This window comes from Anomaloglossus baeobatrachus, chromosome 1 (genome assembly GCF_048569485.1).
Source record: "Anomaloglossus baeobatrachus isolate aAnoBae1 chromosome 1, aAnoBae1.hap1, whole genome shotgun sequence".
NCBI lineage: Eukaryota > Metazoa > Chordata > Amphibia > Anura > Aromobatidae > Anomaloglossus > Anomaloglossus baeobatrachus.
In genome coordinates this window covers 129427178-129446313 of record NC_134353.1, presented here as the reverse complement: position 1 = coordinate 129446313, position 19136 = coordinate 129427178, and the positions used below count along the sequence as shown (strand labels likewise).

Genomic DNA, 19136 nt, shown 5'->3' with positions numbered 1-19136 from the left:
CTCTTCTTCCCCACCATTTCACTTCCATCAGATGAAATAAAGGACTTGATTCTAAGCAGTTGGGTCAGTGCTAACCGTTCTTTCTTTTGCTTTTTGCAGTAGTTTTAATACCTTACCTAGCTGAGCACCCTTACAACTCTTAAACCTCCACCCCAGCTTCCTGTTCATGCTGTTATAATGGCCACAATAGGTGGTTTTTAGTGCTGGACACTCTTTCTATTTATACGTATTCACCCATCACTAATTAAGATATTACCAGTTTAATAAATTATAAGTCTTGAGTTGTGGCTGTATTAGGGAATTTAATAATGAATTCTCCTAATAATAGATTTTCATTTATCAACCATAATAAATCTCAATGCCCTGTATGGCCTATCATTGTTATTTCCAACCAAGTCTACAATGTCATACACTGCAGGCAGCATTTTGCACTTAGACCTACGGTATAGGGCAAGCACACAGAAGCTAAACCTCTATAGACCACGAGGATATTTTATTCCTATTGTATTTTGTAGACTTAAGATTTGCTTAACTGAATCAAAGAATCCTAGCCTTGGCTCAAAAAAACCCTCCAGACAATATATCTCTCCAACCAAACCTAGTTGGAATGATCCATTTGGCCAAGAACGGTTCATCCGGCATTTGCTAAATCTGATTTGTCTATCTCACTCTAATATAACTCTCCTGCTCCAAAGGTGACATCATATGACAGTGCCGTGTTACAAATGTGTGTTTTCAAATGAAATACATGTATTGTAAAATGTCTTATACTGCATGATAACGCTGTCTTTAAGGAATGGTTCTGTGAATAGCACTAACACAAGTCTCATGTCTGTATTGTTGCTAACTAACATTTCTTTCTAGACTCTTCTTATTCTTGGTGAGTATGGAGCCATTCCCTACTGTCTTTTCTTGTGTGATGGATGATTGTACCCTCTGAACTTTTCTGCTTGGCAGAGACCCAAAGTGTGGCGCTGACAACTTGCATTATGCATAACCCTATCGATACAAGTAAAATATATCTTTGTACCGTGTTAGCCAGTAGAGATAAAAAAATTGTTTAAAAGAACTGAGAGTCCTCAGTGGTTGATACCTTTTAATGGCTAACTGAAAAGATGGTAATAATTGCAAGCTTTCGAGACTACTCAGGTCTCTTCATCAGGCATGGTATAACACAAAATCTGAAGAGTCACATATTTATACACAACAGGACTTAGAATAACTTAGAATAATAATAAGTTATATTCTAAGTCCTGTTATGTATAAATATGTGACTCTTCAGATTTTGTGTTATACCATGCCTGATGAAGAGACCTGAGTAGTCTCGAAAGCTTGCAATTATTACCATCTTTTCAGTTAGCCATTAAAAGGTATCAACCACTGAGGACTCTCAGTTCTTTTAAACATAACCCTATCGACATGAGTACATAAGTTACAGGGACACTGGTATGGCCCTATTATTTCAGCACAACCCGAGACCAATAGTTCTCATGTGTCAAGATGAAGGAGACTACTAATACTTTATGGTGCCAATGATTATGTCCTATGTAGTTTACTGTGCAATTTGTGGAAAACTTGAAATAGCCGAGCACCTTATACATTCATACCTAAGATCTACCAGGTGTACCAGGTCAGCAAATGTAGGGCGGATACTGGTTGAGTTGGGTAGATGTTTTTGGTCTGGTCCTTTAAGCGCTGGAAATTACTTCTCCAACAAATTGTTTGCCTTGCCAAGGTATCCATTCTGCGGAATTGTTACCAGTACCATAGTGAAGGAGGTGAGTTGACACTCTTTGTGTTTTGTGTCTAAAGAGTTGGGTAAATGGGTTAATGGGTTTTTTTTAACATTACAAATTTTTCATTAGTGGGTAGGTGGGTAGGAGAAGTGCCCTCGTATAGTTGTGTTCAAGCAATAGGTCTACACCATAGTGAATTCATCTGTACTGCTGCCTACAGAATATATATGTTTTTCCTAAAGATCTAAACATCATGGAGTGCAGGGAGAATACATCTTATATTTTGGACTCTCTATTGTGATTTTTGCAGCCTTTTAAGATGGTGCCGTAATCATAAATAAATATTTCTGATATATTGTTGCCTTAAACTCTATGTTTTAGTTGATGGTAGGAGAAATTATCTGTGAAAATGAATTACTTAATCTCATGCTGAATGTAAAGAATCATTAGGAGAAGCGGTTTGTATGGAACTGTTATATGGTGGCCTTAATAGTTGATTGGGGCCTTGAGGTACTATCCAACTCTACCATTCTGTGATTCTATATATATATGCCTCTGATTTCATGTAGGAATACAGATGTCTAGCTAGAGATATTCTCTCCTACATGCCTTATTAGGCTATGTTCACACAGTGCATCTTTTATTGCGTTTTTGGTGTGTTTTTTAGGTCATAAAGATGCACCAAAATGCATGCATTTCCTTCTCCCAGCAAAGTCTATGAGATTTCTGTTTTGCTGTCCACACTGGGCATCGTTTTTGTCTGCATCTTAGCTGCATTTTTGAAGATTATTATTATTATTATTTATTATTATAGCGACATTTATTCCATGGTGCTTTACAAGTGAAAGAGGGTATACGTACAACAATCATTAACACTACAAAACAGACAGGTACAAGAGGAGAGAGGACCCTGCCCGAAAGGGCTCACAGTCTATAGGGGATGGGTGAGGGAACAATAGGTGAGGACAGAGCTAGTTGTGGAGTGGTGTACTGGACTGAGGGTTATTGTAGGTTGTAGGCTTGTTGGAAGAGATGGGTCTTCAGGTTCTTCTTGAAGCTTTCCACGGTAGGGGAGAGTCTGATATGCTGAGGTAGAGCATTCCATAGTATAGGGGAGGCACGGGAGAAATCTTGTACGCGATTGTGGGAAGAGGAGATAAGAGAGGAGTAGAGAGGGAGATCTTGTGAGGATCTGAGGTTGCGTGCAGGTAGGTACCGGGCGACTAGGTCACAGATATAAGGAGGAGACAGGTTGTGCATGGCTTTGTATGTCATGATTAATGTTTTGAACTGGAGTTGTTGGGCGATGGGAAGCCAGTGAAGGGATTGGCAGAGTGGCTAGGCCGGGGAATAGCGAGGGGAGAGGTGGATTAAGTGGGCCGCAGAGTTTAGGATAGATTGGAGGGGTGCAAGAGTGTTGGGAGGCCAGAGAGCAGGAGGAAGATGCAGCATGTCAATTCTTTTTGCACTTTTCTAGCATTTTTGAGCCCTTCCAGTCAATAGATTTGACTTAAAAATGCATTGGGCAAAACGCATGCGGTTTTTGATGCGGTTTTTGGGCCAAAAACGCTGCATCTTTGTGGTTAGAAAAGATGCACTGTGTGAACATAGCCTTATGGAGCTACAGTATTCTACCCGGAAGCATTGAATATCTCTATCATGCCATAAAGGCATGAGCACTATATAGTGGCACAAGAACGCTATACTCTTGTAATGGGCATAGGAGCTCCCTTTGCTCCAGAGATGATGTACATAATGTCTAAAGCTAAAAGTCACCAATAACCATTGAAAGTATAGCCACAAGAGTCTGATAAGCTGCCAGTTTTATGTAATGAAAGATGCATCAATTGTCAGTCCATTGCATATGGTCCTTACAATTAGAGGCGTAAGAGTTCTGTCCTTGACAAATTGGTGGCACCGATTGGATATCAGCGTGATCTCCTGGACTGTCTACAATTGTATAATAAAACACTGTATAACACCATAAAAAACCTCATACGATCTGTGAAACACAGTACTGGTTGTTTTGCTGTATTTCGGTCAGGATGGCTTTCAACCATTGATGGAACAATGAATTCTGAATTATATGAAGATGCCTTTAGAAGGAGCATCTGAGATGTGAAAGCTTTCAAATATAATTTTTCTGGTTAGCCAATAAAGGTATCATTCCTAGAATATTTTTGTCTTTTGATGGGCATGAAAGTATTTACATGAATTATTCCAGCAAATTCTAACGGAAAATGTCAGGATATCTGTCCAAGAGTTGAATCTCAAGAGAACGTAGACCATGAAGCAAGGCATTGACCCAAAGCTGTTCTAGAAAACAATGGTTAAAGTTTTGAATTGACAAGTCAAAGTCCTGAACTTAATTCTATAGAAATATTGTGGAATGAAATGAAACAAGCAGCTCATCAGAGAACACCCAACAAAATAACAGATTTGAAGCTGTTTTGTAGGGAGCAATAAGCTAAAATTCCTTCAAGACGATGTGCAGGACTAATCAAGAATTTCTGAAAATGTTAAGATTTAGTTATAGCTGCAGGAGGGGGTCACACTAAATATTAAAAGCCAAGCTTCCCATATTTTTGCCACTTACACACGTGATATTTGGTCATTTTCCTTGTTCAATATATCCACCTTTAGGACTTGTGTGCTTTAGGTCATATTTCTGCAGAAAAATAAAATAAAAACTTTCAATCACATATATATATATATATATATATATATATATATATATATATATATATATAAAGAGACTTGTTATCTCAATGAATACCCTACTTTCAAATCTAAGGATTACAAGAATAGTGTACTGTAATCTCCTAATTCCACATCATGAGAAGCTTTCTTAAAGTATGGAACAACAATCCAGATGTCTCTAGTCAGTAATTGTACAGATAGCATTAATAAGAGACCCCATGGAGTGCCCGTTAATATGTGGTGCGATAAACATATATGTTCCTTACGGGACCTTGTGAACTATGTCTCTGCCTCCTTCTTAGGTCTTTCATATGATTCAAACTATATACACAGACGTATCTCTTATTGCAAAATGTAACATGTTATGATAACAGCTGTCAGAGGCTTAACTTCTTTGCTGTGTCTGGATTAAAGCGTAGATCAGGAACCCAGTGACCACATCCCAGCATCTGGTTCATAGCACGCTGACTCCTGTAATGATCATTCATCTTTACATTGAAGATGATTGGTTGTTGGAGAAACAAATGTTAGTGCATGGCAGTGATTTGCATGCTGGGATCTGGAGTGCACAGCTGGGTCACCAATCTGTCCGGGACAGGAGGAAGAAATGTCTTCCCCTAATGACGTGTTTGAGCCGCCACTCTTTAAACAAAGATACATCTGGGCAAATTGTTGATAGAAGCGAATGTTACAACTGTATTAAATTGACCTTAATAAAGCAGCCATGTAATCATTGTGGTAACGGAGATATAAACAGGATGGATGTTAAAGGGAATGAGGGTAAATCGTTCATTGAAAGAAGACATTAAAAACTAAATAGAAATAAAAGAGTTCAAAAAGTATAACATTCCGAACCAAATCTATATATTGGGGATATAAAGGACCTAGGTGAACGTTTTGTTTTAGGCCTCATTCCGACATCTGTGTCACACGTACAGTACAGACCAAAAGTTTGGACACACCTCCTCATTCAAAGGATTTTCTTTATTTTCATGACTCTAAAAATTGTAGATTCACATTGAAGGCATCAGAACTATGAATTAAAACATGTGGAATGAAATACTTAAAAATGTGTGAAACAACTCAAAATATGTCTTATATTCTAGGTTCTTCAAAGTAGCCACCTTTTGCTTTGATTACTGCTTTGCACGCTCTTGGCATTCTCTTGATGAGCTTCAAGAGGTAGTCACCGGAAATGGTTTTCCAACAGTCTTGAAGGAGTTCCCAGAGATGCTTAGCACTTGTTGGCCCTTTTGCCTTCACTCTGCGGTCCAGCTCACTCCAAACCATCTCGGTTGGGTTCAGGTCTGGTGACTGTGGAGGCCAGGTCATCTGGCATTTCACCCCATCACTCTCCTTCTTAGTCAAATAGCCCTTACACAGCCTGGAGGTGTGTTTGGGGTCATTGTCCTGTTGAAAAATAAATGATGGTCCAACTAAACGCAAACCGGATGAAATAGCATGCCGCTGAAAGATGCTGTGGTAGCCATGCTGGATCTGTATGCCTTCAATTTTGAATAAATCCCCAACAGTGTCAGCAGCATAGCACCCCCACACCATCACACCTCCTCCTCCATGCTTCACGGTGGGAACCAGGCATGTAGAGTCCATTCGTTCACCTTTTCTACAAAGACACGGTGGTTGGATCTAAAGATCTCAAATTTGGACTCATCAGACCAAAGCACAGATTTCCACTGGTCTAATGTCCATTCCTTGTGTTCTTTATCCCAAACAAGTCTCTTCTGCTTGTTGCCTGTCCTTAGCAGTGGTTTCCTAGCAGCTATGTTACCATGAAGGCCTGCTGCACAAAGTCTCCTCTTAATAGTTGTTCTAGAGATGAGAAGGTGTGTCCAAACTTTTGGTCTGTACTGTATATTTTCAATCTGTGTAGTTTTCACGGACAGAACGTATAACCATTATTGTTTATTGGGCTGTTCACATGTCTCTATTTATTTATTTTTTGCAGACTGATTTTCTCCAAAAGGGGAAAATGGAGAAATGTTTATTTTTAATAATCGATTTTCGTCTTCGATGAAAGTTGCCCATTCAAAGTGCTGAATGCACGAAAAAAATAGGCAGCATTTAAAGGGGTTGTCCACTACTTTTACTTTGATGGCCTGTTCTTAGGATAGGTCATCAATGTCTGATTGGCGGGGTCCAACACCCAGCACCCCCTCGAATCAGCTGCAGTCAGTGCTGGTGGCGGCAACTGCAGGTGGCCAGAAATGCTAAGTTTTGTAGTTGGCCCGTACTGATTGTGGCCACAGCCGCATATTGCACATCTGCTTCCCATTCAAATCAAAATGAAGCAATTGTGCAGTACCTGGCAGAAGCTGCTATCAGAAGATGGGTCAGCTCCGGAACTGAGCATTTCCAGCTGCCACCGCCGGGACCAAGAACAGCTGATTGGCAGAGGTGTCGGGTGTCAGACCCCATGCAATCAGATATTGATGACCTATCCTAAGGATAGGTCATCAATCTAAAAGTACTCAATAACCTCTTTAAACGCTTTATAACCATGGATGTACTGGTACGTTCTTGGTCCCCTCCTTCCAGTTACCACGGACTCCAGCGGTGAGCCCGCAGTAATTCTCGCACATGTCTGCTGATCTGATTAGCAGACATGTGTGGCTAGCAGACACAGGTGGATCAGAGATTCACTCACGCCTGTCAAGCCCGCTACACACGCTTCAATATATCTCACAATCCGTCGTTGGGGTCAAGTTGTAAGTGACGCACATCCGGCATCGTTTGTGAGGTATCTGCGTGTGACAGCTACGTGCGATCAGGATTGAACGCAAAACCGTTGATCGCAAACACATCGTATCATTCTCTAGAATTGAGCGTTTTGTTGCACGAACCTAGTCAATTGTAACGTGTGACATCCCTCATACGATTTTGGTGTCTGATGCTATGTGCGCAGGTGTGCGCTCTGCACCGCAGCTTAAAAAAGGTCCGCTTCAGAGCGCAGCTGAAAAGCTGCGTTCTGAAGCGCCTCACAATGTCTGTCATTCACTAATCTCTGTCAGTCGGTCACTATCTCTGTCCCTCACTCTCTCTGTCCATGTCAGTCTATCCCCCTCTCTCATATACTCACCGATCCCCGATCCCCGGCTCTGCACGGCGTTCACACTGCTCCGGCGGCTTTTACTGTTTTGAAAAAGCCGGCCGCCCATTAAACAATCTCGTATTCCCTGCTTTCCCCGCCAACCGGCGCCTATGATTGGTTACAGTGAGACACGCCCCCACGCTGAGTGACAGGTGTCACACTGCACCCAATCACAGCAGCCGGTGGGCGTGTCTATACTGTGTAGTGAAATAAATAATTAAATAATTAAAAAAAACGGCGTGCGGTTCCCCCCAATTTTAAAACCAGCCAGATAAAGCCATACGGCTGAAGGCTGGTATTCTCAGGATGGGGAGCTCCACGTTATGGGGAGCCCCCCAGCCTAACAATATCAGCCAACAGCCGCCCAGAATTGCCGCATACATTAGATGCGACAGTTCTGGGACTGTACCCGGCTCTTCCCGATTTGCCCTGGTGCGTTGGCAAATCGGGGTAATAAGGAGTTATTGGCAGCCCATAGCTGCCAATAAATCCTAGATTAATCATGTCAGGCGTCTATGAGACACCCTCCATGATTAATCTGTAAATTACAGTAAATAAACACACACACCCGAAAAATCCTTTATTAGAAATAAAAAACACAAACATATACCCTGGTTCACCACTTTAATCAGCCCCAAAAAGCCCTCCATGTCCGGCGTAATCCAGGATGCTCCAGCGTCGCTTCCAGCGCTGCTGCATGGAGGTGACCGGAGCTGCAGAAGACACCGCCGCTCCGGTCACCTCCACGCAGGTAATGAAGACAGCCGCGCGATCAGCTGCTGTCACTGAGGTTACCCGCTGTCACTGGATCCAGCGGTGGCCGCGGGTAACCTCAGTGACCGCTCAGCTGATCGCGCTACTCACCGCTGCTCCTCTCACCTCCACGCAGCAACTGAGGTGAGTAGCGCGATCAGCTGAGCTGTCACTGAGGTTACCCGCGGCCACCGCTGGATCCAGTGACAGCGGGTAACCTCAGTGACAGCAGCTGATCGCGCGGCTGTCTTCATTACCTGCGTGGAGGTGACCGGAGCGGCGGTGTCTTCTGCAGCTCCGGTCACCTCCATGCAGCAGCGCTGGAAGCGACGCTGGAGCATCCTGGATTACGCCGGACATGGAGGGCTTTTTGGGGCTGATTAAAGTGGTGAACCAGGGTATATGTTTGTGTTTTTTATTTCTAATAAAGGATTTTTTCGGGTGTGTGTGTGTTTATTTACTGTAATTTACAGATTAATCATGGAGGGTGTCTCATAGACGCCTGACATGATTAATCTAGGACTTATTGGCAGCTATGGGCTGCCAATAACTCCTTATTACCCCGATTTGCCAACGCACCAGGGCAAATCGGGAAGAGCCGGGTACAGTCCCAGAACTGTCACATATAATGTATGCGGCAATTCTGGGCGGCTGTTGGCTGATATTGTTAGGCTGGGGGGCTCCCCATAACGTGGAGCTCCCCATCCTGAGAATACCAGCCTTCAGCCGTATGGCTTTATCTGGCTGGTTTTAAAATTGGGGGGAACCGCACGCCGTTTTTTTTAATTATTTAATTATTTATTTCACTACGCAGTATAGACACGCCCACCGGCTGCTGTGATTGGGTGCAGTGTGACACCTGTCACTCAGAGTGGGGGCGTGTCTCACTGTAACCAATCATAGGCGTCGGTGGGCGGGGAAAGCAGGGAATACGGGATTGTTTAATGGGCGGCCAGCTTTTTCAAAACAGTAAAAGCCGCCGGAGCAGTGTGAACGCCGTGCAGAGCCGGGGATCGGGGATCGGTGAGTATGAGAGAGGGCTGCTAACTTCAGTAACTTAGGAGATTAGCGGTCACCGGTGAGTCCTTCACTGGTGACCGCTAATCAGGGCGCGACACAGACAGAGCCGCAGCATGACAATGAAGTCGGGTGAAGTTCACCCGAGTTCATTCTGACAGTGCGGCTCTGTCTGTGTCTGCTGTCATCTGCCATTCAGCTCTGCTACATGGCTGTCTGTGTCTGCTGTTAGCGGCCATGTAGCAGAGCTGAATGGCAGATGACATAGTAAAAACGCATCCCTACACATTACACACGCTTGGCAAGTCAATAAATAAAAAAAAAAAAAAAGGTGCCCAATGCATACGTCACAGAACACATGATCTAAAGGATCGCACACAAAATTGACCAATTTAACATAGACTACTAACGCACGTGTGACAGCAAATGAACGACCAACGTGCAATCTCATAAGATCCCGTATGCAACCTGGGCGTGTCACATCGCAAATGCGATTGTACAACTAATTGCAACGTGTAAAGTGGGCTTTAATCCATTAGATTGCACTGTCAAACACTGACAGCATGTTTAAATGACTGCAGCGAGAATCAGCGGCCCCGTGACGTGTTCACAGGGTGCCAATGTGTTGTCATGGTAGCGCGGGGTCAGCTGATGACCCCTGACGTAGCCATGACTCGCTTTCTGTGAGAGCTGACAGAGCGCCGACACTCAGGGTATGTGCGCACGTTGCTTTTTACCTGCTTTTTACCTGCTTTTTTGCTGCTTTTTCTTCTGCGCTGTTTAATGCCAAAATGGATGTGTTCTTCTATTCAAGCAAAGTCTATGGGAATTTGGGCTTCTTGTTCACACTATGTTGTTCAAAATGCTGCCTTTTTGTGGCAGAACTTTGGTCAAAAACTCAGCTTTGCAGTGCAAAACCCAATGGCAAAAACAATTGACATGTTGCTTCTTTGAAAAGCTGAGTTTTTGACCAAAGTTCTGCCACAAAAAGGCAGCATTTTGAACAACATAGTGTGAACAAGAAGCCCAAATTCCCATAGACTTTGCTTGAATAGAAGAACACATCCATTTTGGCATTAAACAGCGCAGAAGAAAAAGCAGCAAAAAAGCAGGTAAAAAGCAGGTAAAAAGCAACGTGCGCACATACCCTCATAGGAGATGAGCATTTCTGCTGATCAGAGCAATGAATGCACAGGCGATCGAATTGTACAGTGACAAAATCCCCTAGGGGGACTAGTGAAATAAATAAAAAATGTAAAAAAAAGTTTCACAAATACGAAAAAATAAAAGAAACCGTTCAAATGACTGCTTTTTGACCCCATTGAAAATAAAACGGTTAAAATATAAAAAATATACACATATTGGATATCATGGCATTCAGAAGTGCCCAGTCTATCAAAATATAAAATCAATTAATCTGATCGGTACACGGCGTGGCAAGAAAACAATTCCAGACGCCAAAATTACATTTTTTGGTCGCAGCAACATTTATTTAAAATGCAATAACAGGCGATCAAAACAGCAGATCTACACAAAAATAATATAATAAAGACAGCTCAAGATGAAAAAATTAAGCCATCACTGAGCCCCAGATCCAGAAAAATGAGAACAGTACGGGTTTCAGAAAATGGCGACAAAAGCGCTGCTTTTTTTGGAAATATTATGAATTTTTTTCACCCCTTAGATAAAAATACATTTGTTTGGTATCTACAAACTCGTACCGACCTGAGGAATCATATGAACATGTCACTTTTACCATGTAGTGAACGTGGTAAATAAAAGACCCACCAAAACAATCGTACAATTGCACTTTTTTTGCAATGTCAATTTTTTTGCCGTTTTCCAGTACGGTAAAACTAATGGTTTAATTCAAAAGTACAACCCGTTCCGCAAAACAAAGCCCTCATATGGCAAGATTGGCGAAAAAATAAAAAATGTATGGCTCTCTGAAGAAGAGGAGGAAAATGACAAAAATGAAAACGGTAAAGGGGTTAATAGTTGTCTGTTTTTACTGTTTAGTGAGTTGGAAAAGATTGGAATTGTTTTCTTACTTTTTTGCATAAGAGAAAGTAAAATGCACACTAATGGTAAAATGGACACATGGAGCAAAAATGGATGAGAATCAGATCCAGTATAATTCTATAAGCGGGGCTGCTGATAAGTCTTTGTGATCATTTTTTGTTTCTATGGAAACGAATTTTACATCACATGAAAGCCTTATGTGTTTAATACCGTATATATTTTCAAAATTTTGTGTTTGTTGCTTATGGCAACAGTGTTCTACGCACACGGGAAAACAAGATGGTGGAGTCTAATGCGATATTCACAGCAACTGAGCAGAGAAGTGATAAAATTCTTATTTCTGCAAGAAAAGTCCACGAAGGATATTCATGGTGATATGTCGCAGACATTGGGGGATCAATGCCCTTTATTTTCCACAGTTAAGAACTGGGTTGCCAAATTTAAAACTGCCACTTCAGCACCAATGTTGAGGAACGTCCTGGACGACCAAGAGTGGTTGTTGTTCCGGAGATTGTCGATGCTGTGTGTGGCGCCCTGGTCTAGCCAGGTCACCACAGATAACACTCAAACACCCCCACCCCCATTAGACAGGGACACCAGCCAAACAAAAATCCTTGTTGTCTCCCTCCAGTGTCTGATGTCCACACCAGGTAGGACGGAGCCAAGCGGTTGGCCCCACCCACCGAGGAGTTCACAGGCTTAGAGGCGGGAAAAGTGACAGAACAGTGTAGGAGTTTGAAGTGAGAGGAGCAAGCACTTGGGTGTCTGGGTTTGTGACCCAGGCACTGACAGCAAGGTTGGCAGACGGTGGTGGCCGTCTGCAGGAGTGGTGGAGCGACGCGGAACCGTAGGACCGGGGACGGGCGACGGCCCGCCGGTACCGACCAGGGAGCGAAGTGAAGCCAGCACACACAGGCAGGGCCATCGGACCCCGACCAGGCTTGGAGCCGCCAACAATAGTCAGATCCAAATGTAACTGGAACCCCAGGGGTTTCACAACAGCAAAAGTCCCGATTGAAGGCAACCGCCCACACCGTGAGGGTATACAGCTACCGCCTAAGGCTAGAGACCCAAGGGCCAGCGTCTGCGGGCAAACGGGCTCCTCCGGTACCGATACACCGGGAAGCGGACTACCGTTGGGAATCCAAAGTAGTCAAAAAGAGAACATCAAGATGCAGGGAAAGACAGCCACCATCACCTGTCCGGGGAGAAGCACTGCAGCCGGCTGCAGGACCCGTCCATCCAGCCGTTTGGTTTACCGATGACTTTGTACCTTTCTTGCTGAGTGAGTACACCCGTGCCATCCGGCACCGCGCCGCGCTGTCCCTGCAACCCTGCACCTCACTGACCCTGCCTCCCCGTCACAACATCACCGGGCCCCGGGACCACCGACCCCTACCCACGGAGGGGGAAAACAACATCCCAGCTGATGCCTACCATCGCTCCCAGGATCCCCGTCACCAGCAGCGGTGGTGCCCATCTTCACCACGACCCGTGGGTGGCGTCACGGACTAAATTCCCCAAACCAACCACCCCTTTCACTCACGGGCGAGGAGCGCCACTCGAGTCCCCGGATCCGGCCCACCGCTCGAGCCACCGAGCAGCAGCCGCAGCAGCGCCGGACCCGAGCGTTAGCGAGAGCGCAGCAGCGACGGCGTCCTCCCCGCCCGCGACACTGTGCACAACCTCATACTGGAGAATCGACCAATTTCACCTAAAGCAATAGCAGACATCATGGGGATTTCCCGTGAACGTGTGTGTCATTATCCATGAACATTTGGACATGAGGAAGCTATCTGCAAAGTGGGTCTCCAAATGTTTGACAACAGATCAGAGAAGTAGCGATTGAAAACGTCCCGGTCCATTTGTCAGCATTTCCGGACTAATAAGAACTTCTTGGATCGACTAGTCACTATGGATGAGACCTGGATTTATTTTTATGACCCTGCAAACAAGGAGCAGTCAAAAGACTGGAGGCAGTGTGGTTTTCCTTGTCCGAAGATGTTCAGGGTGCAAAAATCAGCCATTAAAGTGAGTGGTGTCTGTGTTCTGGGATAAGGAGGGCATGCTGCTAGTGGTCTACCTTCATAAGGGTTCCACCATCAATGCAAGGTATTACATTCAACTTTTGGACCAATTGAAAACAGCTCTGATGGCCAAAAGGTGCAGCAAGCTGTCCATAGGAATCTTGTTCCTGCAAGACAACGCCTCCGTTCACACTGCATAAGCGACCACAGCAAAACTGGCAGAGCTGGCCTTTCAGCTGGTTGACCACCCACATTGTTCATCAGATCAAGCTCCCTCCAACTATCATCTATTTCGAAACTTGAAGAAACACCTCAAGGGTACCAAATTTCACATAATTTCTGATGCCATGACTGCTGCGGATGCCTGATTTGAGGCACAACCAAAATCCTTCTTTTTTTTTTAGGCTTCAAGAACTTGGAATACCGATGTAAGAAGTGTGATGACATCAGTGGAGACTATGTGGAATAAATGTAAAGTTTCAGCATCCTATTCTGGATAAAGCCAAAGACTTATCAGCAGCCCATCGTATACTTAATTCATTTTTCTAGGGAGTTTTGTCATTTTTTATTTCTTATTTGCCACAATATTTTTGTTTTGAGTTTTTTTGCAGTTGCAATGTTGTAATAAAATTAAGCCTTTACAAAAAAAAGCTGCAGAAAACCAGAAACAAGTAATGTAATGAAAACAGCAACACAAGGTTATGTTCACACGTAGAATGTTTTATGCAGGGGTTTTATTCTGTACCAAAAATGATTCAGGCCAGAAAACCACAGCATAAATTATGTGTTTTTCTATCTGTTTTTCATTGCATTTTTATGTATTTTTTATACTAAGCCAATTTGATCTAAATGGAGAAAAATAGTAGGAAAATGCTGAAAATTGATATACTGCATATTTTAAAAATGCACCACAGGTCAAAGAATGCAAGGTTACAAAAAGATAATTTGCTGCTACTGTAATTTACTGCATTTTTTTCTGTATGAAAATCCACATGTAACAACCACATAAAAATGAATTGCAATAATTAAAAGTATGGATAATAGGGGCACACATAAAGCAAAACCTCATATAAACCTATATTTTTTCAATAGCAAATATCCACCATCTTTTTATTCACTACAAAACGATACATGGTTCTTGGCACCTAATTGGGCCCCCTCAACCACTGGTCCCTATATCAGTTTTTATAACTGCTCTATAGGTCTAATACCTGAAGAAGAACACCTCCAGGATATGGAGTCTCATGCAACCACCAGGCAGTGACAGATAGAGTAGCCACAGCCTGACTCCATACACTGACTAGTGGCCACTGAGGGGTACTACAAATCCCATCCTATTAGTTGAATAAGCATTGATCTGCAGTATCCTAAACAGTGTATGGAGATGTGGTGTTCCGCTTAGTGATGAGCAAGCACTACCATGCTCAGGTCGTCGGAACTCGTAACAAGCAGGTGGACGCTCTGAGGACGCTCTGATGGTCATGACACGTGTGCCGAGTATAATGGAAGTCAATGGGGAACTCCAATATTTTCCCAAGATCTTCAGTAAAAATGCTCAAGTTCCCCATTGCCTTCTATAATACAAGGTACATGAAGCGAGCCCGTCCAAGCATCCATGAGTACCAAGCACCTGAGCATGGTAGTGATTGCTCATCACTAGTTCTGATCCACACACTGTGTACATTGGACTTTTCCCAGAACTGCAAACAGCTGGGAATAGCCGGTATCAGACCCCCACCGTCTGATATTGATGTCCTATGATAGGTCATCAATGTTAAACTGGTGAAAAAACCTTTGATAACCCCTAATAAAAATATACATGGACAAATTAGTAAAGCTACCCATGCGTTTGGAGCAGGCTGACTTTTTTTATTTTGTCTATTTAGCCAATTAAAGCGTTACAACCCCTAATTTTGCTTGCGCTCAGACACAGTGCTGCGCCTGTCCATAGGTTGTGAGTGGAATTGCTTCTTTGTTTTTATGAAATTGATTGGCGCTGAGCTGCAATACCACACACAATCTTCAGACAGGTGTGGCATTGTTTTCAGAAGAAAGTAGCCATGTTTTTCTGATCTTAGGCTGCTAATGTAAGGAAAATAACAGATTATTAAGAGGTTATTCCCTACTTTTACATTGATGGCCTATCCTTAGGATGGATCATCAATGTCTGATCAGCCGGTGTCGGACCCCACACCCCTGCTGAACAGTTGTTCTTGGTCTCGGCAGTGGCAGTGGGCAGCCAGAAATGCTCAATCCTGGAGCTGATCCGTCTTCTGATAGTGGCTGGGTAGTGCACATCCACCTCCTTTTGATTAGAATGGGAGGAGGATGTGCAGTACTCAGCCGTGGCCACTATCAAAAGACAGAGCAGCTCCAGAATTGAGCATATCTGGCTGCCTGCTGCCGCCGCCAGGTCCGAGAACAGCTGATCGGCGGGGGTGTGGGGTGTCGGACCCCGGCCAATCAGACATTGATGACCTATCCTAAGGGGCACTTTGCACACTGCGACATCGCAGGTGCGATGTCGGTGGGGTCAAATTGAAAATGACGCACTTCCGGCATCGCATGCGACATCGTAGTGTGTAAAGGCTGGATGATACGATTAACGAGCGCAAAAGCGTCGTAATCGTATCATCGGTGCAGCGTCGGCGTAATCCATGATTACGCTGACGCGACGGTCCGATGTTGTTCCTCGCTCCTGCAGCAGCACACATCGCTGTGTGTGAAGTCGCAGGAGCGAGGAACGTCTCCTACCGGCCTCACTGCGGCTTCCGTAGGATATGCGGAAGGAAGGAGGTGGGCAGGATGTTTACATCCTGCTCATCTCCGCCCCTCCGCTCTGATTGGCCGCCTGCCGTGTGACGTCGCAGTGACGCCGCACGACCCGCCCCCTTAACAAGGAGGCGGGTCGCCGGCCACAGGGACGTCGCACGGCAGGTGAGTGTGTGTGTGTGAAGCTGGTGTAGCGATAACTTTCGCTACGGCAGCTATCACCACATATCGCTGCTGCGACGGGGGCGGGCACTATCGCACTCGGCATCGCAGCATCGGGCTGCGATGTCGTAGTGTGCAAAGCCCGCCTAAGGGTAGGTCATCAGTATAAAATTAGTGGACAACCCCTTTAGATTCACCTACGATTAGAATCGGCTCTACTGAACATTGAGACAGCAGAATTTAATGGGTAGAATGCTTATAAAGTCCTTCTTTATTACCCACAGTCTATTTTTGTAGATCTGTATGTTGTAAAATCACTAACGTCTCAGTGTAGTCAGATGATTTGTCCATCATAAAGTAAATTAGATCCCTTTCATAAAGAAATAGTCATTGATATAAAAAATAAAAGGTATAGTGCAGGCTCGGAATGAAATTTTTGTACCTTGTACCATCCACAAAACAGATGTTTATTTTATTATTTTTTACTATCAAACATTTTTTATTTATCAACATCTACTAACTTTAGGGAAGATTTGTGGGCTTAAAAATTCAACATGTTTAAATATATTTTTATTCCTTGATTTTTCACTGCCTCCAGTCTTCCACAATCTGGAAGTGATAATGTCTCCATAGTAATATCACCGTATTTATCCACTGGTTGCCTCGGGACTCTCTGTAGCCGAGTTCCTGCGTCAGAGCACAAGGGACCAACAGAGATTTTCAGTGATGCAATTTTAGGTACTGTGCTCTCTTAACCCCCTAAATACCGTGATCAATAGCGATTGCAGCATTTAAGAGGCTGGGAGAGGGAATGCACTCTCTTTCCCACTCGATTGGGACCCCTGCAACATGATCACAGGGTTGCCATGGTCAACTAAGGTCAAATAATGACCTCCGGGTTACCTAGCTACCGTGGCCTGTTAGACCTTGTGAGGAGCATGGTCTAAGAGGTGTTCTGTCATTTTAACACAGGTATAATGTATTGCAGTTCTTTTGCAATCAGAATCATAAAAGTTAAAGGGAACCTGTCTGCAGATTTGGGGCCTATAAGCTGCGGCCACCACTAGTGGGCTCTTATATGCAGCATATAAGAGCCCAGGACGCTGTATAGAATATAAAAATCACTTTATAATACTTACCTAAACGGCGCTGCAGTGGAGTTGGGTCATATGGGCATCTCCGTTCTCCAGTGTCTCCTATTTTGTCCATCTTCGTCCTCCTTCTGAAGCCTGTGTGCATGACACGTCCTACATCATTCACACTCGCCAGTCCTGCGCAGGCGCACTACAATACTTTGATCTGTCCTGCTCAGTGCAGATCAAAGTGCGCCTGCACAAGACCTTGAGTGTGGATGACGTAGGACGCGTCATGAACCCCTGGATTCAGAAGAAGGACGACAAAGATGTGTGAAAGAGGAGGCGCCATCACAGAACGGAGACGCCCATATGACCCAACTCCACCGCAGCGACCATCTAGGTAAGTATTATAAAGTGATTTTTACATTCTACACAGCGGCCTGGGCTCTTATATGCAGCATGTTAGAATACAGTATATAAGAGCTCACTGGTGGTGGCCACAGTTTATAAGCTCCAAATCTGGTGACAGGTTCCCTTTAATGTCCCATCCTGGGACTAAGTAAAAAAAAGTGAAAAAAAAGTGAAAACAAATTGTAAAAATATAAAAAAAGAAATATATCAATAAATATATACTGTATGTGTGTGTATATATATGTATATATATATATATATATATATATATATATATATATATATATACACAGTGCCTTGCGAAAGTATTCAGCCTTGAATTTTTCAACCTTTTCCAACATTTCAGGCTTCAAACATAAAGATAAAAAATGTAAATTTTGTGGTGAAGAATCAACAAGTGGGACACAATTGTGAAGTTGAACGATATTTATTGCTTATTTAAAATTTCTGTTAGAAATAAAAAACTGAAAATTGGGGTGTGCAATATTATTCGGCCCCTTTACTTTCAGTGCAGCAAACTCACTCCAGAAGTTCATTGAGGATCTTTGAATCATCCAATGTTGTCCTAAATGACTGATGATGATAAATATAAGCCACGTGTGTGTAATCAAGTCTCCGTATAAATGCAGCTGCTCTGTGATAGTCTCAGTGTCCTGTTTAAATCGCAGATAGCATCATGAACACCAAGGAACACAACAGGCAGGTCCATGAAACTGTTGTGGAGAAGTTTAAAGCTTTTTGGTTGCAAAAGATTTCCAAAACTTTAAACATCCCAAGAAGCACTGTGCAAGCGATCATATTGAAATGGTAGGAGTATCATACCACTTCAAATCTACCAAGACCCGGCCGTCCATCCAAACTTTCATCACAAACGAGGAGAAGTCTGATCAGAGATGCAGCCAAGAGGCCCATGATCACTCTGGACGAACTGCAGAGATCTACAGCTGAGATGAGAGAGTCTGTCCATAGGACAACAATCAGTCGTACACTGCACAAATCTGGCCTTTATGAAGAGTGGAAAGAAGAAAGCCATTTCTCAAAGATATCCATAAAAAGTGTTGTTTAAAGTTTGCCACAAGCCACCTGGGAGACACACCAAACATGTGGAAGAAGGTGCTCTGGTCAGATGAAACCAAGATCAAACTTTTTGGCCAGAATGCCAAACGATATTTTTGGCATAAAAGCAACACAGCTCATCACCCTGAACACACCATCCCCACTGTCAAACATGGTGGTGGCAGCATCATGGTTTGGGCCTGCTTTTCTTAAGCAGGGACAAGGAAGATGGTTAAAATTGATAGGAAGATGGATGGAGACAAATATAGGACCATTCTTGAAGAAAACCTGTTGG

General features: G+C 43.6%; 1 protein-coding gene across 3 annotated transcripts in view; it reads left to right on the top strand.

Moving 5' to 3' along the window:
* LNX1 (ligand of numb-protein X 1) overlaps positions 1–19136 on the top strand; it is a 309648-nt gene that overhangs the window by 198966 nt on the left and 91546 nt on the right. The gene's annotated exons all lie outside the window — the stretch shown is intronic.